The 25,233-nt window shown below is 44.1% G+C and overlaps 1 protein-coding gene across 8 annotated transcripts in view; it reads left to right on the forward strand.

The window, feature by feature from the left end:
* ARHGAP39 (Rho GTPase activating protein 39) overlaps nt 1-25,233 on the forward strand; it is a 395,325-nt gene that overhangs the window by 183,781 nt on the left and 186,311 nt on the right. Inside the window, exon 2 of one of the 8 annotated variants that reach the window (XM_065586372.1) lies at nt 17,370-17,504. The exons of the other annotated variants lie outside the window; for them this stretch is intronic. The gene's annotated coding sequence lies outside the window, so the exon portion shown is untranslated. The remainder of the gene's footprint in view (nt 1-17,369; nt 17,505-25,233) is intronic. 8 annotated transcript variants of the gene reach the window in all.

Below are 25,233 nucleotides of genomic sequence, written 5' to 3' on the forward strand. Positions count from 1 at the left end.
CCCCTGACTTTCCAGCATGCTCACACAGACATTGAGCGCGTGACTGAAATGGACCAGAGCAAGGATAGATAAAGGTTTAAAGGCTAAATCCTGCCCCAGCTTGAGGTACGCATGTCACTGCCTGGCTTGCAGAATTCCCTCCCGCACTGCAGCTGAACTCTCCACGGTGCAGGAGTGCCGTGCATTTGCTGCCTGCGCTTTCATCAAAGCTGCCCCCACAATCATTCAGCCTCAGAGTAGCCACCTTATTATATTCAGCAGCTTGCAAATTCTAGGCAGCATCCATTCATAAAACGCTCCTGAGCAGTTACTGTAGGGCAGGGCTTTAGTATCCGAATAGAGCCAAAACAAAGCATTATCTGCAGGGCAGGAGTGGTGCTGGGGGGGGCTAAGACATTGAATATTGAGAGTGGGGGAGCATGAGGCAACTCCTCCCCCCAACCCTCCCAAGTCCTGCATTAGCACTATAAATGGTGCATTAGCATTAACCTGCATTAGCATTATGTATCTTGGCAATGCACAGATAAATAAGACAAGGTTCTTGCCCTGAAGAGCTTGCAAGGTAAATGAAGAGGTAGGATGTATGTGGACAGACTGCAGCTTGGGAACGGGGACAAAGGGACGTGTCATGCCAATGAGGCTGTGCTCTTGCTGCAGTAGCTGATGTATCTTGGAGGCTGGCATTGGCCTAATATTTTTGTTCTCTCTCCTTTGTCATTTCCTTACGCCTTTGTGTGCACACGCCCAGGCGAGTGTTTCATGCACGTGCCCCATAGCGGAGAAGGGAAGAATGGGGGTTGCAGGTCTTGGGGAAGAAGTGTTTGAAGAGAATTAGTGGAGAGGGAGGAAGCCTGGTCACGGGTTCCAGGACTTGTGAGAGGGAGGCCATGTGGAGTGGGCCAGCTTTGTGGCTTGGGCAGAGTTAAGAAATGAGGGAGGCTAGTGAAGGGGTTTGAGGTGGGGCAGGATGTGAGTGTACATAGTTAGGGCCCTACCAAATTCATGGCCATGAAAAATGTGTCACGGACCGTGAAATCTGGTCTCCCCCCGTGAAATCTGGGAGTTGCAGAGGGGTCACAAGGTTATTTTAAGGATGTCATGGTATTGCCACCTTTACTTCTGCACTGCCTTCAGAGCTGGGCAGCTGGAGAGCGGTGGCTGTTGGCCGAGTGCCCAGCTTAGAAGGCAGTGCCCCGCCAGCAGCAGCGCAGAAGTGAGAGTGGCAATACCATACCATGCCACCCTTACTTTTGGACGCTGCCTTCAGAGCTGGGTGGCTGGAGAGTGGCAACTGTTGACTGAGGGCCCAGGTCTGAAGGCAGCAGCACAGAAGGGTGGCAATTCCATACCAGGCCACCCTTACTTCTGCGCTGCTGCTGCTGACGGCGGCTCTGCCTTCAGAGCTGGGCTCCCGGCCAGCAGCTGCCGCTCTTCAGCTGCCCAGCTCTGAAGGCAGTGTTGTCGCCAGCAGCAGCGCAGAAGTAAGGGTAGCAGTACCACAGCCCCCCCCCTACAATGCCCTTGCGACCCCCCCACAACTCCTTTTTGGGTCACGACCCCTACAATTACAACACTAGGAAATTTCAGATTTCAATAGGCGAAATCACAACATTTATGATTTTTAAAATCCTCTGACCGTGAAATTGACCAAAATGGACCATGAATTTGGTAGGGCCCTATACATAGTGAAGGCATCCTAGCTTTCCCCTGGGTCTACCTTGCCTTGCTCTTCTGAATGTAGCTGCTGCAGTTTTCTGGGAAGAGGATGCATGGAGGAGGGCAGAGGGCTGTAGATTGCCAATTTGAACGTGCCACTCTCCACCTGCCATTCTTCAGGGTGTGCAGTTAAATGCCCCCAGTGCACCCCTGTTTGCCATGCAATGTGCTCTCATTCCCCTTGTCCTTTACTTCAGACTAGCATGTGTGGACGAGTCTGAGGCTTCAAAGCTATCTGATATGAGAGTCATGTACTGCACTGCCAGAGACAACCCTAGGCATGCTGAGAACCTTGACAAAGAGGGATCACAGCCCCCAACAAATCACTGCTTCCTTCTTCCACCTAGCTCAACAACCCATCTGGTGTCCCCTGCCTGAGACACCCCTTCCTCTGAATGGTGTCCGTTCTCTGCAGTGGGCACACTATTCCCAGAATCCTTTGCAGGTGTGCTCCAAAGCAGGGTGTCGTGACAGTTTGCACAAAGGATTCTAGGCCACCTTCAAGATTCAAAAGCAGCCAGTCACTTGATGAGATAGAAACTAGTACCCCCAGGGATTGGGCATAAAGTCCATGGTCTAAGACTAGCCTGTTGGGGAGTGATAGTGGCAGCCCCTGTCCTGTCTCAGCAACTTCCCCACCCATGTGGCATCCTAGATGTGCAGCTTCCTGACACAAGCCTACCGCAGGCCCTGCAGCGGGATCCTTGGAAAGAATGTGAAGGGAGCTGGCTGGACCTCTCTGCCTTCGCGGTGGAGCAGGATCAGCACAGCCCTCTGACAATTTGCTGGGAGGGTGGCGTTCTAATACAGCAAATTATGATTAGTGGGTGTCATTAAGGGGATGATGTCTCACTCCGTGTCTAGATGGCATTTGTAGGAGAGCCCTTGCATCTTAATGCTCGGCAAGATGGCCAAGTGCAATAATCAGCCTTGTCTTGAACTGATTTTATTCGTACTGGGTTGAACATGAAGCAGCTTGTCGTGGCCCCTCGAGCCTGGATCTTTAGGTGATCCCAGAGGCCAGGAGAGCATTCTTCTCTTCCGGGCCCTGTAACAGTCCAAAGGGATGAATTCCTTGTACATCTGTGGGGCAGATTTGTCAAGGAAGGGTTAATCAGATCTGAGAAACAGCTAGCCCTATACATTAAGCTGATCTATTGGTCTGATGTAATGCTTCCATTGTGCTCCCTTGATTGACTGGTAGGGAGTGGAGTCTTTTTAAAACATGCTAGAACTAATCTGTCTAGATCAGAATGCCCCAGCTCACCTGCTCCTGTACTGAATTCATCTTCTGTCTTAATAAGCAGCTGCCTCTCTTCTGGTTTCTTATTGGCCGTGATTCAACACTGCATCGGGTGTGCTATGGATTTGTCTGTGGCTGTAAGGAAAGTGTTAAACCTCCAGGGCTGAGCTCGGCAATTACAACCCAGAATCCTGCAATCTGTGGGAGGCCGTGTGCATCGTAGGAAGCAGATATGGATGCAGTGGATGTCATAGTGTGTCCACCAGGGCATCCCGGGAAGCTGAGGTATTACTCTCCTGGGAATTTCCCGGGAACAAAAGAACTTGACCTTAAAACAGAACCCTCGTTCCATTATGTAGGCAATTCTGTTCTGGGCGTAATCGAGGTGTCTGCTTACTTAAGCGTAGCCAGTATAATTTTAAATAGACTCTCAAGGGGACTAGTCTGGGCTGGGGGCTCTGTGTCACCGTTGTATAACTCAGAGTGAATACACTCCTGGTTCTTGGCCTCCATCTTAAATATGGATCGAATCCAAGGAAAAGGCCAATCAGACTGGCTAGTTCTTCCAGCTCATTCTTCAGGACCAATTGCAGGATGGTTCCTTGCAGCGTGTTCTACCCAAACTAGCTTATAGATGTCCCAAGCGATGGGGCTGCAGCCGTTCTCTTTCAACGGCCGGCCCATCCCATGGTAAGGGAGATTTCCTTGCCGAAATGCTCCCTTTTCAATTTCATTCATGTAGTTAGTGTTGTGATATCACTTCATGGGCGATGGTTAGAATAGAGAAGTATAAAAGTGTGGACAGTGAATTGGGGATAGATTCCAGGAGTCCTGACATTATCCCTGTCTCTGGCCAACAGACAACGCTGTCTCTGTGGACTGCCAGCCTCACGACTGCTTAGGAAGCTCAGCATACACCTTTCTACCAGCTCAGAAGAGTGGAGCTGAGAGAACGTTGAGTTGTGGATGAAAAGTTTACCAGCTTCTAGCAGAACTCTGCTCACTTGTGATGCTGCTTGTGTCCTCAGGACATCACCAGCTTGCCAAGTCCCTTGCCACCAGGAAGTGTTACTGCCGCCTAAAGGGATGTGTGCCAGCTGGCCTCCCGGCTGTTAGCGCAGGTCTCTGGGCATGCTTAGTGGCTGGCCTATGGGAATAACACTGCTGCTGATCTTGTGCTGCCAACCTCTTCTTATATCTCTGCATGGAGCAGATAATGCTGTGGTGCCAAGGGCTAGGATGCTTCCATGTGGCTGTGGCTGTGAGTTCAGTTCCCACTGGAGCGGGCTGGAAAGGGTGAGAGGGTGGGGTAGTGGAAGCCAGTTCAGGAAGTCCTCTCTATGCAGGGAGCAAAGAAGAAACAGAGGTTCATGGTTCCACCCCGTAGCTGTCACAGCCCCTGGGATCGAGGTGTAGGGAGTTTTCATGATACAGATTAAGAGACTATATCTGCCAGGTGGTCTTCCACTCGGTAGTGTGGTAACACACTGCCAAAGGAATGGAGGGCAGGGGCTTGGCAAACCCATGTGGTGCTGTCTCTCTGATCTTCTCTCCCCTCACACTAAAGCTTATGCAGTGGTGTATGGTCCTCACCACCATCTGAGTGTCCAAAAGGCTGAGCAGTATTGGCTCCACTTGTGCATTCCTTCAATGCAGAGCATACTTTGCTTGACCCCTTCTTGAGCCGGAGAGCGGCTGCAATCTTTGACAGCTTGGAGCTGCAGTTCACAACAGGCATTGTTTTAAGGGGTGCATAGTCTGTGACCTCCAATACTAAACTATGCCAAAGACGCACGTATCCCAAGCATTTGTTAACCCTGCTGTCGGCTGCCAGCGCACCTGCCTGCGAGAACATCGCATTGACTATTCCAGTTGTCTTGCATGTGGTAGAGTCCAGAACTTGACACTCTCTACCCACCAGCTGTTTGGTTCATCCACCTCCTTACTACACTGACTTTGCAATTTATGACTGGCTCTCGAGATGTTCTCGTAATAAGTGTTTTCCTCCCCGATGCTTAAAAACTTAAAGGTGAATCTGTTGTCTGGTTTCTTCAGAAATAATGAACAGGCTTGGGTTTAATGCAAGTTGAGTCCTGAGAGGCAAGATTACAGGAGGATTAAAAATCCATGTGTATGACTAAGAAACTGAAGAGAAGGTTTGACAGGTTTGTCATTGTTGTTCTCAGTCTATGCAGCTATGGAATAATCTTCAGAGTGATGGAAGCTTCGTTGCTTGGGACATTTATAACTGGAATTGGAAAACATACTGTTTGGAGAGAACTACTTATAGGCCATTTCCAGCTCCGGCCCCAGCTTGTGATTCTGTGATTTTAATCTTACTCTATAGCAAAAAGGCTGGGGGGAAAAAAATCTGATCTCTTGTCTATGGGCAGCTAAGACTTCAAATTTGATTATCTGACAGGAAAATGTGGGTGTTTCAACTTTGGGGCAGTGGCTTCATTCTCATGTAAATGAAAACAAAATGCTGTTTGTGTAGGGAGAATTCTCTGCATTCAGGCCGTTTGTTGTGCTAAGTTATTTATTTTATTTTATTTTATTCGTCTCTTAATGTGTCTGACTCTCAGTTGGCCTTATGGTTAGTTGCAGCCTTGTTTTAATAAAACTTCAAAATGCCACTCTCATCCCCAGGCTGAGACTAATTAATTTCAGATTCAGGTAAAATTCCTAATACCTAAATGCCATGATGTTTAATATCCTGCTGCTATGAAATTTAGATCTGAGTTTATGGAATAACCAAAGAAGTGGATGTTTTGCTGATAATCCCTTTAGCATAAATAGACAAGTGTTGCCATTATGACCTGATCTTCAGCAAGATGTGCAAATGGCCAACAGGATGCACAGTTAACTCTTTGCACACAAATCAGGATACCTGTAATTACATACCTCTATCTTTTGAAGTTCAAGCCCTTAGTAAGTTGTTAGACTTTAGTATCAACATACCATTGAGTGAACAAAGCAGATTACACCTCTCAGAGCTATTGAATTAGTCTGTCTGCAAATTATGTAGTGGTCAAATCACTTTCCCAAATTCATCCAACTGTCTGGAGTAGAATCCAGGACCCTTTGATTTAGGTGGCCTGGGAGGTGGGAGAGTAATAATCTAGCCTTTCATCTCTGAACTCCAGGGCCTTAGCTCACAAGAGGAATTAAGTTTGTTGGGCTCATCCTAGTTGGGTATTTATCCACTACTAAAAACCACCATAGAGCCTGGTCTATGAATATGGATGATAGACTTCAGAAAAACAAACTTGAACAAACTCCGCTAGAAGGTAAGGTCGCATGGGAAGAAAATCTAAGGGAAAAGCTGTTCAGGAGAGCTGGCAATTTTTTAGATGCAATATTTAAGGCACAAGAGCAAACTATGCTGATGTGATGGAAATATAGGAAGAATTGTAAGAAGCCAATATGTTGCATCTGGAGCTCTTTAATGACCTGAAAATCCAAAAAGAATCCTTCAACAAGTGAAAACATGGACAACTTGTGAAGGATGAGTATAAAATAATAGTTCAAACATATAAAAAACCCCAACCCCCTGTGATCATGTGAGACTTGAGTGACATATGCTGCAGGTATCATGCTGTCAATACTAAAACAGCCTTCTAATTTCTAAATATTAGAAAATTATCTAGTTGCAAAGTGTTGCATCCAACACGGGACAATTCTATAGTAGACCTCTTCTTGACAGATAAAGGAACTGATCACAGAACTAAATATTAATATGTTATGTACAAGTGATCATGACTTAGTCTCACTTACAGTGTGCAAACAGAATTTAAAAACAGACCAGTAATTTATATACTTGGTGTTTTAAAAGGATCAATTTCACAAGGCTGAAAATAACTGAGCCAAGTCAGCTGGGAGGAAGAATTTAATCAGAAGAGTGTGAATGATCATTGGGAATTGGTTAAGAACACTGTACTAAATGCCCCCAAAGCCCCAATTTAGGAAGAAGGCCATACTGGTTAAAAAACTGACCTGGTTTAGAGGGGACATGAAGGCAACTATAAAATTAAATATATATAATTATATACAACAAATGGAAGAAAGGAGAAGTTGATAGTAATTAATATAAATCAGAAGATAGGAATTGTAGAAAATTAATAAGGGAAGCGAAGGGACAAGAGAAGAAATGTATGGCCTGCAGAGTTAAGGACTATAAGGAGATTTTTTTTAAAGTGTATATTAGGAACAAAAAGAATCCTAACAATGATATTTGTCCATCACTAGATGGAAATGGTAGAATTATCAATAATAATGTAGAAAAAGCAGAAGTGTTCAATAAATATTTCTATTCTGTATTTGGGGAAAAAACAGAGGTATTCATGTGATAATGACAGTACTCTTTCCATTTCACTAATGTCTCAGGAGGATAGTGAATCGCAGCTATTAAAGTCGGACATTTTGAAATCAGAAGGTTCAGATAACTTGTATCCAAGAGTTTTAAAAGAGCTGGCTGAGGAGCTTGCTGCATCGTTAATGTTGATTTTCAAGAAGTCTTGGAATGCTGGGGAAGTTCCAGAAGACTGGAAGAAAGCTCTTGTTGTGCTATTATTTAAAAAGGGTAAATGGGATGACTTGGGTAATTGTAGGCCTGCCAGTCTGATATCGACCCTGGGCAAGATAATGGAGCAGCTGATACGGGACTCAATTAATAAAGAATCAAAGGAGGGTAATATAACTAATGCCAAGCAATATGGGCTTATAGAAAACAGATCCTATCAAACTAACTCAATGTCTTTTTCGAATGAGGTCACAAGTTTGCTTGATAAAGGTAACAGTATTGACATAATAGACTTCTGTGAGGTGTATGACTTGGTACAGCGTGACATTTTGATTTAAAAAAAACCCTAGAATGGTATAAAATTAACATGCACACATTAAATGGATTAAAACTGGTTAACTGATGCATCTCAATGTAACAGTAAATGGGAAACTATCATCCATCCCGAAGATTGGTTCTTGGTCCTAGACTAACGTTTTTTTATCAATGACCTGGAAGAAAACATAAAATCATCACTGATCAATTTTGCAGATGATGCAAAAATTGGGTGAGTAGTAAATAGTGCAGAGGACATGTCTGATACAGAGCAATTTGGGTCACTTGGCAAGCTGGGCGCGAGCAAACACTGTATTTAAATAGGGCTAAATGTAAACATATAAATCTAGGAACAAAGAACACAGGTCATATTTATAGGATGAAGGACTCTATCCTGTGAAGCAGTGACATTGAAAAAGATTTGCGGGTGATGGTGGATAATCAGCTGAACATGAGCTCCCAGTGCGATACTGCAACCAAAAGGGCTAATGTGATCCCGGGAAGCATTAACAAGAGAATCTTGAGTTAGGAGTAGAGAGGTTATTTTACCTCTGTTTTGGAAATGGTGCAGCAACTGCTGGAAACCTGTGTCCAGTTCTGGTGCCCACAATTGAAGAAGGATGTTGATAAATTGGAGAGTGTTCAGAGAAGAGCCATGGGAATGAGTAAAGGATTAGAAAACGTGATTTATAGTGATGACTCAAGTAGCTCACTCTATTTAGCTTAATAAGGAAGGTTTTGGGGTGACTTGATTAGTATATAAAGTAGGGCTGTCGATTAATTGCAGTTAACTCACGCAATGAACTCAAAAAATTTAATTGTGATTTAAAAAATTAATCGTGATTAATCTCAGTTTTAATCGCACTGTTAAACAATAGAATACCTATTGAAATTTATTACATATTTTTGGATGTTTTTCTACATTTTAAAATATATTGATTTCAATACAAACTGTACAGTGCTCACTGTATATTATTTTTTATTACAAATATTTGCACTGTAAAAATGATAAAAGGAAATAGTATTTTTCAATTCACTTCATACAAGTACTGTAGCGCAATCTCTTTATCGTGAAAGTGCAACTTACAAATGTAGATTTTTTTTGTTACATAACTGCACTCAAAAAAAAAAAAATCTAAGGTAAAACTTTAGAGCCTACAAGTCCACTCAGTCCTACTTCTTATTCAGCCAATCGCTCAGACAAAAAAGCTTGTTTATATTTACGGAAGATAATGGTGCCTTCTTCTTATTTATAATAGGTTTCAGAGTAGCAGCCGTGTTAGTCTGTATCCGCAAAAAGAAGAACAGGAGTACTTGTGGCACCTTAGAGACTAACATCCGAAGAAGTGGGCTGTAGTCCACGAAAGCTTATGTTCTAATAAATTTGTTAGTCTCTAAGGTGCCACAAGTACTCCTGTTCTTCTTTTTTCTTATTTATAATGTCACCTGAAAGTGAGAACAGGCACTTTTGTAGCCGGCATTGCAAGGTATTTACGTGCCAGATATGCTTAATATTCGTATGCCCCTTCATGCTTCAGCCATCATTCCAGAGGCCATGCTTCCATGCTGATGATGCTGGTTAAACAAATAATGTGTTATTTAAATTTGTGACTGAACTCCTTGGGAGGAGAAATATATTTTCTTCCGCTCTGTATTTTACCTGCATTCTGCCATATATTTCATGTTATAGCAGTCTCGGATGATGACCCAGCATGTTGTTCATTTTAAGAACACTTTCACAGCAGATTTGACAAAACGCAAAGAAGATACCAATGTGAGATTTCTAAAGATAGCTACAGCACTCGACCCAAGATTTAAGAATCGAAAGTGCCTTCCAAAATCTGAGAGGGATGAGGCACGGAGCATGCTTTCAGAAGTCTTAAAAGAGCAACACTTCGATGCGGAAACTACAGAACCCGAACCACCAAAAAAGAAAATCAACCTTCTGTTGGTGGGATCTGACGCAGATGATGAAAATGAACATGCGTTGGTCCGCACTGCTTTGGAGTGTTATCGAGCAGAACCCATCATCAGCATGGAAGCATGTTCTCTGGAATGGTGGCCGAAGCATGAAGGGACATATGAATCTTTACCACATCTGGTACATAAATATCTTGCAACGCTGGTTACAACAGTGCCATGAGAACGCCTGTTCTCACTTTCGGGTGACATTGTAAAACCAAAGCAGGCAGCATTATCTCCTGCAAATGTAAACAAGCGTGTTTGTCTGAGCGATTGGCTGAACAAGAAGAGTAGGACTGAGTGGATTTGTAGGCTCTAAAGTTTTATATTGTTTTATTTTTGAATGCAGTTATTTCTTTTGCATATAATTCTACATTTGTAAGTTCAACTTTCATGATAGAGATTATACTACAGCACTTGTATTAGGTCTACTGAAAAACACTTTATTTTGTTTTTTTACAGTGCAATTATTTGTAATCAAAAATAAATATAAAGTGAGCACTGTACACTTTGTATTCTGTGTTGTAATTGAAATCAATATATTTGAAAATGCAGAAAACATCCAAAAATCTTTAAATGGTATTCTATTATTGTTTAACAGTGCAATTAATTGCGCGATTAATCACTATTAATTTTTTTAATCGCTTGACAGCCCTAATATGAAAACCTACATGAGAAGCAAAATTTTGCAAATGAGCTTGTCAATCTAGCATGCAGAGAGATAACATGATCCAATGGCTGGAAGTTGAAGTTAGACACATTCAGACTGGAAATAAGGTGTACATTTTTAACAGTGAGGATAATTAACTATTGGAACAGTTCACCAAGGGTGATGGTGGATTCTCCATCACTGACAATTTTTAAATCCAGATCAGCTGTTTTTCTAACATATCTGTGTAAGGAATTATATTTAGGGAAGTTCTCTGGTCTGTTATACAGAAGATCACCCTAATTGATCACTATGTTCCCTTCTGACTTTGGAATCTATGAATTTATGAAAAATCAGAAAGGCTAAGGCACAAAATGAGTTACAGCAAGGGACATAAGTCTATAAGAACAGGTTCTATAAATACATGGGCAAGTGTAGGTCCACTACTTGGCGGGGAAGGGGAGCTAATAACGGACAGGACCAAGAAGGCTAAGATGTTTAATGCCTATTGTCCTAGTTTTCACTAAAAAAAAGTTGACTGTGATCAGATGTTAAACTGTTAATATCAACAAGAAGGGGGAAGGAACACAAGACAGAATAGGGAAAGAACAGGTTAAAGAATATTTAGGTAAATTAGATGTATTTAAGTCAGCAGGGCCTGATGAAATTCACCCTAGAGTGCTTCAGCTAGTTTCTCAAGTAATCTCAGAACCATTAATGACTATCATCAAGAAGTCAGGGTAGACAGTTGAGGTCTCTGCCCTTCTCCAGGCCTCTATCATAATACCTATTTTTAGAAAGAGGAATAAAGAGAGCCCCCAGAATTCTAGATCAGCCAGCCTATCTTCAATGTGGTTGCAGAAATAAGTGGAATTAAGGTTGTGTAATAAACACAAATGAGGTTCATGGGGAGTGGGGGAGTGGCTAGAGCTGGGGATTGAGTCAGGGCTCCTGAATTCTGTTCCTGGCTGTGCCACTGAATCCTTGTCTCCTTGGGCAGGTGACATCATCTTTGTTGCCTCACTTTCCCATCTAAGAAGGGAGACTAACCCTGACCCACCTCCCAGGAGCATGTTATGCTCAGTATTTTTAGAGCACACGGAGATCCTCCAGATAAGCAATGCATTTTTGTTCATCTGCTGTAATAACTCCAACCTTGTCACCCACCCACTGGCACAGCAGACCCTAGCTCCAGACTGGGTGGTGTACTCAGTCCCCAGTGCTACTACTGCCGATAGTTGCCTGGGTCCCATTGGAAACGGTCATTCCAAGCATTGGCATGGCCCGTCCCTGCTTAGTTTGAGGCTTGACAGGATTAGGAGAGGTCGCCAGTTCTATGAGCTGCAGGTTGTATGTGGCAAGTAACTCAAGTTAACACTGACCTTTGTGGCATTATGCATTAATTAAGGTTAACTCTGTCCTTCAGCAGCTTCTCTGCTTTATAGACCATTAGCTGGAAATCTGCCATTCTTCAGCCATCCATGGTCTTTCATTCCAGCACTCATTGATTGTAATCCTTGCAAGATAATCCTGTGCCCTCAAGTTCTGCTGCGTTTCTCTTAGTATCCTAGGCAGGATGGAATCAACTGTGGGTCCCTGCCCTGTCAAACTTGTGCTACCCATCATAGATTAAGGGCACGTCTACACTGCAAACCCCCTGCCCAAACCAGACCTGTAGCAGCAAGTCCCAGGGCTCGAGTCTACAGACTTGGGCTTGCAGGCTCATGCCACAGTGCTAAACATAGCAATGGCGATGTTCCCAGTTGGGCTCTGCAGCCCAAGCAGGAATGTCTACACGGTTATTGTTTATGCCATAGCGTGAACCCTGGGAGGCAGAGTTTGTAGACCTGGGTTCTGAGGCTTGCTGCCACGGTGGGTTTTTTGTGCCGTGTATATGCACTACCCGTAGTGTTCAGAGACAGTCATTGTACTTCTGAGGATGGAGTAGTCTTCCATCACCTCAGCAGTGAATCTGGAGTTTATGGTGCTCCTCGCTCCATTGCCAGGGGTGTGGACTGTCACTAGAGCTGGCTGGAAATGTAATGACCAAATTGCAAATTGTGGGGAATTTTTTTTTTTAAAGACTTTGGTCATTTTTACTTTTTCCTCAATCAGTTCTATTGTCGCTGACAGGAAATAATGTGGAGGCAGCTTCCTTTGGAGTTACTGGAAGTAGCATTATTGGGGCTAGGAATACGTGAAATGCTCAAGAGACTGTTCATAGATCTTAAAGCTAGAAGGAGCCATAGTGATGATCTAGTTTGACACCCGCATAACACGGGCCGGAGAAGATCAATTTGACAGCCTTAGAATTTGAGGCTTTCACTTTTCATGAAAATGGTGCAGCTTGTCACATTTTGGAGCGGGTGTCACTTAAATATCAGCCAGTTTTCATTCTGAAATTGTGTTTTCTGTAATTTTGACACTGTAATACTTTTGCTTGACTGCATGGGGTATAATGCGTAAGTAACAGCTCGGCACTAAGCAATTATTTTAGTTAGAGAAGTGAAATTCATCCCTGTGTCAAGGAATCTACTTTAGACCCAGGCAGGACCTTAAATTCTATTCTGAGAGCTTAAGTCGTTTCTATGGTTTGTTCTGGCTCTCTGCACACCAGTGAATTTCATCCAGTCAGAGTTAAGTAGAAAACCAGTTTTACTGGTGTAAGTTCAGCTTCCAAACCCTCTTCCACTCCTTCCCTTCCCCCCTCTCCCTCCCACTATAACTAGCAAAAATATCTCCAAGAGCTAACTGCCCATGTATTCAGCTAAATAGAACCTAACAGGCTATTTGTTGCCATACCATCTGATGACTCCCAGTCATATTACGCCTTCTGGGCAAATCTGTCGTTTTTAGAAAACTTGCTTGGACAAAGATAGATTTTTGAATAAAATGTGAGTGACAGTGATTTGATGCAAAAATCCCAGTTTGCAAAATTTTAGAAAAAGACAACTCTGTGGGCTCAAAACGGAGGACATCTTTATAAAAACTTTTCCTCCACTTTGCCTCATTGGGATCACTGCAATGTTCAGGCTAGCTGGAATCTGAACTAATAATAGCTAATAGTAATAGCAAGTTTTTTTTTAAGTATATCAGAAGCAGGAAGCCTGCTAAACAGCCAGTGGGACCCCTGGACGATCGAGATGCTAAAGGAGCACTCAAAGATGATAAGGCCATTGTGGAGAAACTAAATGAATTATTTGCATCAGTCTTCACGGTGAAGGATGTGAGAGAGATTCCCAAACCTGAGCCATTCTTTTTAGGTGACAAATCTGAGGAGCTGCCCCAGATTGAGATGTCATTAGAGGTGGTTTTGGAACAAATTGATAAACTAAACAGTAATAAAACACCAGGACCAGATGGTTTTCACCCAAGAGTTCTGAAGGAACTCAAATGTGAAATTGTAGGACTACAAACTGTAGTCTGTAACCTCTCATTTAAATCAGCTTCTGTACCAATGACTGGAGGATAAATGCAAAGGAATGCACATTGGAAAATGTAATCCCAACTATACATATGAAATGATGGGGTCTAAATTAGCTGTTACCACTCAAGAAAGAGATCTTGGAGTCATTGTGGATAGTTCTCTGAAAACATCCGCTCAATGTGCAGCGGCAGTCAAAAAAGCGAACAGAGTGTTGGGAATCATTAAGAAAGCAATAGATAATAAAACAGAAACCTCATATTGCTTCTATATAAATCCATGGTATGCCCACATCTTGAATACTGTGTGCAGATCTAGTCACCCCATCTCAAAAAAATATATATTGGAAAAGGTTCAGAAAAGGGCAACAAAAACTATTAGGGGTATGGAACGGCTTCTGTATGAAGAGAGATTAATAAGACTGGGACTTTTGAGCTTGGAAAAAAGACAACTAAGGAGGGATATGATAGAGGTCTATAAAATCATGACTGGTGTGGATAAAGTAAATAAGGAAGTGCTGTTTACTCCTTCTCATAACACAAGAACTAGGGGTCACCAAATGAAATTAATAGGCAGCAGGTTCAAAACAAACAAAAGGAAGTATTTTTTCACACAACGCACAGCCAACCTGCGGAACTCCTTGCCAAAGGATGTTTTGAAGGCCAAGACTATAACAGGGTTCAAAAAAAAACTAGATAGATTCATGGAGGATAGGTCTATCAATGGCTATTAGCCAGGATGGGCATGGATGGTGTCCCTAGCCTCTGTTTGCCAGAAGCTGGGAATGGGTGACAGGGGATGGATCACTTGATGATTACCTGTTCTGTTCATTCCCTCCTGGGCACCTGGCATTGGCCACTGTCGGAAGTCAGGATACTGAGCTATATGGACCTTTGGTCTGACCCAGCATGGCCGTTCTTATGTTCTTGTTCTCTTCTTGTGTACTGTAAAATCAGTCAGGCTTAGTGTCTCCTCACGTGAGCAACAGGTAAGTGGACCAGTAAATATGTGGAGTGTAAGCACAATCATTTCTTGCCAATGACAAAAATCTATTTTTTCATAGCAGTGAAATACTCCTTACTTGAAAACAATAACCTTGGTTTGTTATAAATCACTTAAATTTAAAACATAATATAGGTAGTTTTGTGGGGGGGTTTAACCCTCCCAATGCCATTGGCAATTAAATGCAACTCACTGTGTTAAAAGATGCTATTGTGTGGAAACCATAAACAATACGCCACAATTCTTTTGGTTTTGTAAATGAATCGAAGTGCCTAGAACTATAAAATCACAGAAATGTAGGACTGGACGGGACCTCAAGAAGTCATCTAGTCCAACCTGCGCCGTGTCCCCCGTGACGTACCCAGGGTACAATCTGGGCTGCTGAACAGCTGTATCACCTCCGCTCTGTAGCCTGGGGTGCCTTTTACACTGCTTTGCTGTAGCAGCTGCCACTCCTGGTCTCTTCACACAGCCTCCAGCATGTAAGTTACTCCCAGTTCTATTGTGAGAGTGCTGCCACCAGCCGTACTTGAATTACACTGCAGAGCGACACCAGCAAATTCCCAGTCCCAGATTTTCCCCAGAAATGTGCATCTTGTACTGCTCAGCTCTCCCCTGGACAATACTAGCTCATATAAAGTCAGTCATGCACAAATCCTGCTATCCCAAATTGGGTTTTCCTGAACCCTTCAAACCCACTGGTTTAGATAAAACAATAAAACAAGTTAATTAACTACAAAGAGAGAAATGTTAAGTGAATACAAGTAATGAGGCATACAAGTCAGAATAGGTTACAAGAAAAATAAAAGTAAAATGCGACTAATGCCTAACAACGCACTAGAGTAAGTTCAGAGGAAAGTCTCTCTCATCACATGTTTCTGCAGCTCTATTGGCTGAACGTCCTTCAGTCAGGATCCCTCCCCTGGTCCAGTGTTGCTTCCTTTGTTCTGCAGGTGTCACGAGTGCCATGGACATAGAAAGGGAGAGATCATTTGGGGCATCTGCCCTTCCTTCTTATAGTCCTTTCCCTTCTTCGAGAGGCATCTCCAGCTGAGGTGCAGGAGACAAAGTCTGTGTTGACAAGAACTCCATGCTGTTTCTTTGCTAAAATGTCGATTTTTCGCCCACACCCTCTTTCCCGCCAAAGAATGGCCATTTAACAGGTGATGGCCCATTTGACCTTGTGTACACGCGGCTGAGGCGTCAGCTTGTCCTTGCTCTCGAGGAACTGCTTTGGCCACTCCCCAGACTTGGAACATGTCTTAAGGCACGTCTTCATTGACAACGTTGAAGTGCTTGTGTAGTCGTGGCACACTCTATAAAAACCATCTCCACGAGGGAGAAAGTTGCAGTGCTATAAAGTGCCAGTGTAGACAAGCCCTTAGTAACACCATACAGTGGAATCTTATACTTTTTACATACAATGTTGCCATACATTTTACCAGGACAATAACGATCAGCAAATCATGAGTCTTCAAATGATTCCTCACAAGGCGATTACAATAGTGTGCAAGGGGTGAATACAGGAGTACAGACTGTCACCTCCCAACCCTTCCACACATACAGTGAGGCAAGATTAAGTATACCCAGCCTAGACCATCCTTAGCAAGTATTTGTCCAACCTGTTCTTAGCCTCCAGTGACAGGAATTCCACAACCTCCCTTAGCAATCCATTCCAGTATCTAACTATCCTTGTCATTAGAAAGGTTTCCCTAATATGTAATCTAAATCTCCCTTGCTGCAGATTAAGCAATTTACTTGTCCTACCCTCGCTGGACACGGCAAATGATTGATCCACTGTCCTCTTATAACCTTTTACATATTTGAAGACGGCTATGTCCCCTCTCAGACTAAACATGCCCAATTCTTTCAACCTTTCCTCATACATCTTGTTTTCTAATCCTCATATTTTTGTTGCTCTCCTTTGGACTCTCTCCAATTTGTTCACATCTTTCTTAGTGTGGTGCCCAAAACTGGGCACAGTACTCCAGGTGAGATTTCACCAGTGCTGAGTAGAGAGGAACAATTATCTCCCGTGTATTACAATACAACACTCCTCTCAATACATCCCAGAATGATATTTGCCTTTTCTACAACAGTAAGGAGAAATGCTCCTTTTTATTACTGTAGAAATCAAAATAAATATATTTAAATGCCCGACAGATATATCCACCTCAACTTTCTGCAATGGGAATACAATCCATAATGACTCTGTATTCAAATCTTTCTTTAGAAAAGATAGAAAAAACTGTTCTTTGTGGGAAGATGTCTATATCCGTGAAATGTAGAGTTCTCTGTTGCTTGATGTTCTGAGAAAACATGGCCTCATGTCATGGGATATCTTCAAAACACTTGACATTTTTGATTACCTAGCATATAACTCGCTAACCTTTAACTTTCCAAAGCCATTAAAAAGATACCAGTGGGACTTTGATGTTTTTTAAAGTGACACTTAGCATCTAGGTGCTTTTAAAATAAATAGAACTTTTTAGTCCATTTAAATTATGCAAACTTACAGGCAAATTGATTTCTCCAGTCAAACCTATGGAGAATGGAAACCTACATGGAGCCTGAACTATGGAGAATGGAAACCTACATTCAACCTGAACTATGGAGTCATGACTGATGCCCCAAAATAAAGAAAACTGATAGACTTTTTGCAAAGTCTGAGGTAACAATAATACTTTGAATCTCTGAGAGCTCGCCATGTGAAGAAAGTTACCGTAACTCCCTGCGAGGGAGACATGGAGGCACATCGAGGCTGCAGTGCCTCCGAGGTCACAGAGCATGTCAATGAGAGAGGGATAGCATGTAGGTAGCCTGACTTCCAGGCCTTACACAATATCTCCTGTTGCCTCTGGTGTGTGTGTGTGTGTGTGTGTGTGTGTGTGTGTGTGTGTGTGTGTGTGTGTGTGTGTGTGTGTGTGTGTGTGTGTGTGTGTAAAGCAGTTTTCCTTATGTCTGGGTAAGTGGGAGCACAGCTGTAGATCTCTGCCTTGTTTGAAAGCATTTGTGTGCTGGAGAGTATCACTGGGGTATCTAAAGCACTGTCGATCTGACTGGAAGTAGCCTAAGGAGCTAATTAATTAACTAGCACATGTGTCTCGGGATAAGGCAAAATCAGTACTGCTCAATTGTTATAAATCTATACCACAAACAGCTAGCGGAGATTCTCCTTTGTCACGTGGACAGGGCCTGTTCTTCTGGAGCTGGAGGGTTGGGGTCTATCCCAAAAGGTTACTCTTGCTCTGAGGTCAGGCATGATGACAATGGTGAAGTTTTTAGGTTGCCACAAGTTTGTTACCACGCTTAGCACTTACATTGCAGTTTTCTTGGTAAGTGCTTTACAAACTCGAATTAAATCAGAGCTATGGGGGATTTTCCCCTCGTTGTTTGCTCCATTACTGCCAAATTCTGCTCCTGTACAATTGAATGGCAAAACTCCTGCTTCAGTGGGACAAGGATTTGGTCCTGAGTGGTTAAGAGGCTTATTCTTCTGTGAAGCAGAATCATTTTTTCTTTATTAAAGTAACTCGCCTGCCCTTGAGAATGGTGGCTGCAGTGAATTAGTTACAAAAAGGTCTTTCATAGTATTGCGTTTATGGGTAGAAAATTAAATTTAGTCTGCAGCAATACATTCTAGTGTTTAGCAATAATCTGGGATAGTATGATGGAGCTTTCAGGTTTATTAGTTGATGTTGTTTAATATTCTGATTTAAAGCTGTATCTTTGCCAACTCATTTGATGTGCCGGTCTGCAGTCTAGTTCACAGGGATTTTTTTTCAGACTCAGCGTTGCCAGATGTATGCTGCTGTATGAAATATTAATACAGGCCACGGATCCAGGAATTAAGGATGCTTCCACCTGGCTTCATTTAAAATGCCTGGCTCCTGTCTGGGACCGGTGCAGTCTGCATTACCTGGCCCCCACGTGAGGCAGGTGGAAGATTTAATGTGGTCCCATGTGCAGGGAACCATTTAGCATCCATCTGAGCAGCATTATGCATTGCCTGGAAAACCACTGAGAAAATTGCTGTCTGCCCTCTGCTCCTGTGTGCGCATGTGGCTCTGCGCTCCAGTGGTTCTCCACAAAGCAGCACGATCCCCACCAGCTATTCTTTTGGGGGGTTGCAAGGTGACGGGTGAAGGCTGCATGCTGTGAAAAGAGAAAATAGGAGCCGACACAGTGAAGGGCTTTTTTTTCTGTCTGAGACCCAAAGAGCTGGTGTTGAATAATCCGTGTGCGAGGAGATGTCTTGCTACACTGCTTTCCCCCACCAACTCATAGGATATAGGCCAGGATGGAGAGGCTTAATTTTGTTTCCAATAGAAAGAGGTGATTCAAGATGCAGGTATTTAGAAAAAACAACCTTTCACAGTATGTGATCGCCTGCAGAGATGTGCCCACCTGTTACTTCTAGTAATGGCCTGGCTGCTTGGATCACAATGGAATACTGCATGACCTTCATTGGCTGCCTGTTGGCATTGGGGACAAATGTAAGATGTTGGTGTTGCCCTGTAAAGCCTTAAATGGCTGAGAATTTAGTAAGAAATTGCCTCTACCCCGGGCATACAGACACCCTGTGGTCAGTGGGGAGCTTTTCAGCTGGAGCCCTTTTGCAATAAAACCTATAGTGCAAACCAACACACAGGTGGGTTTGTGTGATTAGGGGTTGGGCATTGTCGCTACCATACACTGGTGCTCTGTCCTGTTTAACTCAGAGAAATGGTCTGAGTTAAACAGGATGAAGTTTAACAAAGACAAATGCAAAGTGCTCCACTTAGGAAGAAAAAATCAGTTTCACACATACAGAATGGGAAGAGACTGTCTAGGAAGGAGTACGGCAGAAAGGGATCTAGGGGTTAGAGTGGACCACAAGCTAAATATGAGTCAACAGTGTGATGCTGTTGCAAAAAAAGCAAACATGATTCTGGGATGTATTAACAGGTGTGTTGTGAGCAAGACACGAGAAGTCATTCTTCCGCTCTACTCTGCTCTGGTTAGGCCTCAGCTGGAGTATTGTGTCCAGTTCTGGGCACTGCATTTCAAAAAAGATGTGGAGAAATTGGAGAGGGTCCAGAGAAGAGCAACAAGAATGATTAAAGGTCTAGAGAACATGTCCTATGAAGGAAGGCTGAAAGAATTGGGTTTGTTTAGTTTGGAAAAGAGAAGACTGAGAGGGGACATGATAGCAGTTTTCAGGTATCTAAAAGGGTGTATAAGGAGGAGGGAGAAAACTTGTTCACCTTAGTCTCTAGGATAGAACAAGAACCAATGGGCTTAAACTGCAGCAAGGGAGGTCTAGGTTGGACATTAGGAAAAAATTCCTAACTGTCAGGGTGGTTAAACACTGGAATAAATTGCCTAGGGACGTTGTGGAATCTCCATCTCTGGAGATATTTAAGAACAGGTTAGATAAATGTCTATCAGGGATGGTCTAGACAGTATTTGGTCCTGCCATGCGGGCAGGGGACTGGACTCGATGACCTCTCGAGGTCCCTTCCAGTCCTAGAATCTATGAATCTATGAAAGAGGAGGTTCAGATACTGTTGTCTTTGCAAGAACATAGACCTTAAGCCTTATGGTTTCACATAATCATTAGGGGCTGGTCCAACTTGCATCAGCTGGCTTTGAATTCCAAGGAACTATATACCAGCTAGGGATAGCTGGTGTGCAGTGTGCTCCAGCTAGGGTGACCAGGTGTCCCGATTTTATAGGGACAGTCCCGATTTTGGGGTCTTTTTCTTATATAGGCTCCTATTATCCCCCACCCCGACCCGATTTTTCACACTTGCAGTCTGATCACCCTAGCTCCAGCCTCTCTTCCTCTTCTTACATGTCTTCGCCCCCAGCACACTCCTGCACCATAATCAGCAGGGAGGAAGCCTAGGAGCCCGCTGGGGACTTACAGATGGCTTCCACTGCCTCAGTGGTGCAAAGGGAGCCATTATGGCGATCATCCTCCATTTTTTTCTCACATTCAAATTTCAAGACAACTTCAATTACCGCTATTTCAGACCATCACTGTGAAAAATCAGGGCTCAGTCCCTTGCAATAACCTGGAATTCTAACTTTTTCTGGACGCTTTTTCTGCTTGGTTAAGTAAATTCCATATTCCAAAAAAAAAGAAAGAAAAGGAGAGCGATTCTACCCCAGAAAAAAGCTGTAAAAGTCTGCGGCTGCACTGTGTGTCTGTACCTGCCGCTCAGCTCTCCTTGTCTTGCTGCGCGACACCACGCTGCTTCTTGCTTTATGATTTTACACGGATACTTTTCTGTGCACAGTGAGATCTCTGAAAGGAATAATTAGGAGTGCTACAGTCTAGATCATGTAGCATCAGGTGATTGGAAAACGGTTTCTGTTCCATTGCCATTTCCCAGGAACGGTACCACAGGACACGTTTTGAGAGAGTGACTTGATAATGTTTCTTAGATGAGAGTTGCTGGTATCAATGGGCAAAAGCAGTATAAAATTATATAATATATATACACAGCACCGAATAAGTCAGCCTCTTTCCTGTGGAGGGTACAGTCCCTTTCCCCTCTCATGAAAGCTGGTAGGGAATTACAGATTACAAATCTCAGGGGCTGGCATTGATCAAAATCATTTACTGCCAATATTAATTCAATCAAAACATTTGTGAGCCAGATACACGAAGACGGTTTGTAGTTAGGGGAGTAAGTAGGGAAATAAAAAAGAAAACCAGGGACCTGGAGTCTCAGGTGACCTCAACGTCTATCTTTGGTCTGAATTATTCAGTCAGTCCTTCTCTGAAGTTTTAGGGAATGCCAGGGAATGTCCAATCCAGAGAGGTCATGATTGCTGGCACAAACTGTCAAGCACCCATGAAGACAGCCGTTAAGCCTTGTAGAATCTGGATGATGGGAGACAGGATGTTGAGGTTCCATCACCCACTCTGTCCCTGGCTCAATGTGACTCCGGCTGCCAGTAATTTTCAGAGGTGCCCAGCAGTGCAGTTGCCACTGACTCGATGCTTTCCTTTCATCATCTGTAAAATGGACAAGTGACGCTGACCCTCTTCTGGAAGGTGCTTTGAGGTCTATGGATGAAAAGTTCTTTATAAATGCAAATATTAGTCACTAAACATCTGGATAGTAGGGAGTACAGTAAATAGGGACGCACTTGGGACATGTTCTACTGGCAGTTTTGGGGTGGGACAATGGGGTTTTGTTGTGGCTGATGGAGTATTTGGTGCTGTACAAGACAGACATAGTTGTGGTCTGTGCCTGAGGAGTTTACAAGCTAACGAGGCAGCATCACTTGAGGCACCCGAGTTGGCATCCCTGCTCCGCCACAGACTCCCTGTGTGACGTGGGCAAGTCACTTAGTCTTTCTATGCCACAGTTCCCCATCTGTACTATCTGTCCTGCCTCCCAGGAGAAATACATAAAAGATTCTGAGGTACTCGGATACTACAGTCCTGGGGGCTGAGAAAGCACCGTCGGTAGACATTGCCGCAGTGAAAGCAGTGGGCACTCTCCGAACTCGTGGTTCTGCTTTGTATTCGTTCCCTAGTAAGGTGCGGATGGGAGAAGGACCCCATTTGGAATTGTCTGCTGCCTCCCCAACAGCCTGTACCTTGGAGTCTGAGCAGGAATGCTGCAATCAGTACAGATCTCCTCCCCGCCTCCGCTGGCTCTCTGGAGCGTAACTCCTCCTGGCTTTCTAGGCTGAGCCGGCCTGCGGCTGTTGATTTTTTTTTTTTTTTAATCGTGGAGATGACAGAGCAAGCCACTGCCTACAGGGTGACATTTAATTCTGCAAAGATTAGTTTAAATCGACGTTCCAACCCTAGCTCAGCTCTGCGGCTTGGTGCATTTTAAACTCTGCTGAAAATAATTTGCAAGGGTTGTTGAAAGGTGTACGATCCCGTGACCTCAGTTGGATGGTGCTGCCTGCAAGCACCCCCTGTACCAGGTGCAGAGGTGGAAAGGGAAAGGAGGACTTTGTAAAATCAAACAGCTCCCACTACTCCTACAGGGTTTCCCCCTCCACTTCTCTCCCACCCCAGCCCTGTGATTTCTTCTCTGGCCTTGCAGTTATTGCTGTATTGGGGTCCCCTCTGTGATTATTCCCCCACCCCAATTTACTGCAGGTGTGATGCACCTGTCTTATACTTGGATCATTGCTTGGATTGTTGCCTCCCTCTGACTTTTTTACCCTCTCCTTTCCTCCCTACCCCATTATAGCAGCCTGGGGGATTCCCCCTGGGCCCCCAACACCCTTGACCCTCCTCTGAGTGGTAAATGACTCACTAATGGGGGCAGTCTTTATATGAAGATGGCTCTCTGGGTCAGAACGCTTAACAGTGCTCCCTAATGGAATCAGCTAGGCTGGCGCCGCCCCCTCGTTTCCAGCTGCTCTCGCAGGCCTCCAGGATTCTCTTGGCAATGAAAAGCCATCGGCACCTGTAGAAGCAGCTGGAAACATGGAGGAAGAGTCTGTACCATGTGACCTGCCAGCGCTCTGTGGGCCACTAGTAAGCGCTCTGCCAGCCAACAGCTTGGGGACGCCTTCTGCAGTGATTAAAATAGGGGCCTAGGAGTCAGGACTCCAACTCTCTGTTCTTCAGATTTCCCATCTGTACAGCAGGGAAAACTGCCCCCCCCCCCCCCCGGTGGAGTCGTCATGAGGCACAATGTTTGTGAAGTGCTTTGTGATCCTCGGGTGAAATGCAAGGCTGTGGAGGAGGCACACTGGGTTTAAGGGATTGTTCTCCTGCCATTGAAGTAGTGAGCACCTGAATCCTGAGAGATTTGTTAAAACACGCGGACTTGCTAGTCCCCTACATGATTTCAGCCCCTAGCATTTGTCCAAACCCCACTCAGATCCTCATTACACAACTGCTTAAGAAGCAGGTTTTTCTGCTTTGAGTTGCATCTATAATAATAATAGATTCAGTTTCCATTTGAAATCGCATGCACACCCGTGCACGTCCCCCAGTTCGCTTTAGGGATCCGTGCTTGTTGTAGCTCTATTAAGTGCTGTGTTACAGGAGAGTTTTCATTAATTGTAAGAAGGTTTTATCAAGGACACCCTCATTATGAATTGCTGTGCTTGTTGATTTATGTTTCTGGATGTGAAATATAGCTTGTTTCCCCCAGTGCACAGCTGCTTGCAGACAGTGATAAGCAATTTTATGAATCACCTTTTAATCCGTGTTCTTGTAATTAGATCCTTAGGAGAAGGAAATATCCTCCCTATACATTAGTGCTGTAATGAGACAACGTGGTGGAATTGGTGCACTCCATCTTGGCCTGCAGTGCCCTTATTTCTCCTGCCCTGGCTTTTTCCTGAGCGGCTCAGTTGTCAAGCTGACAGTTTGGTGTGGACAAGCATCCATCTATTGGGGGATAGACTGCGACCCTGCACACAGCGGAAGCATGGTCTCTGGTAATTCTCTGTACTGCCTACCCTGTGATGAATGGAATTCAGTGTTCCAGCTCAGTGAGTCTGGTTTGAAGGCCAGATTGTGTCAATACACACTGAGGAAGCTTTGATCAGGCAAAGGCAGAGTGCGGGACAGAGATGAGATGCGTACAGGCAGGTCTTCAGTCTTCCTCTGAAACAAGCAGCATCCCTCTGATCACCAATACGTGTCTGCACTTGCTTGAAAAGCCGACCCTAAATCCTCTCCATGAACACGCCAGCTAAACCGGAACCAGTTGGATCAGTGGTCCAGCTTGTCTGCTCAGTCAGCCCTGGGCCTGCTGGTGTTGAGACAGTAAGGGCCAATGAGCTGCACTGGTAGTAAATTATCTACACACCCATGTTTGTGCAAGTAAAATGTGCAACTGAAAACTGAGCCCACAAATGGAAGCTTACCGCGAGAGGCATGGTCTGAGCATGGGGCTGCAAAGCAGCCACTACGGAGTTCCAATCTCGGCTCTCCCTAATTCTGTCGGGCTTTGTGCCCAAGTCACTTAACCCTTCTGTCTCCATTGCAAAACGCGGATGCCCAGCTTCCCCACGTTGTAATGTGTCCCTTCCCCTTGGTATCACCAGACTAGGGAGAGGGTTAATTAGCTCACGTTGGAGGCACTGTACACAGTGTGTTAGGTACGGCAGGGGTAGTATTTGCACATGCGGTAGTTTCACGTCTTTTACAAGTGCACCTTGGGCTTCCATGCCTGGAAATGGGGCCTGGTGTGTGGGATACTAATGTGCTGGTTGAATTGGGACAGTATCCATACAGGTGGCCTGGAGCCAGCAGTTTTGCTGAAGAACATTAAGCGCAGTCCAGCTCCCCCAGCATGCAATTATTGCAGTTAGTAACCATGGTGAAAATAAATGAGTGTTCTCTGCAGTAGGATAATTAAGTAATAGGAGAGCATCATGGTTAGTGTCCATGCTGCAGGAGAGAGGTCATTCATCAACCA

Source organism: Chrysemys picta, chromosome 2 (assembly GCF_011386835.1).
Source record: "Chrysemys picta bellii isolate R12L10 chromosome 2, ASM1138683v2, whole genome shotgun sequence".
NCBI classification, from domain to species: domain Eukaryota; kingdom Metazoa; phylum Chordata; order Testudines; family Emydidae; genus Chrysemys; species Chrysemys picta.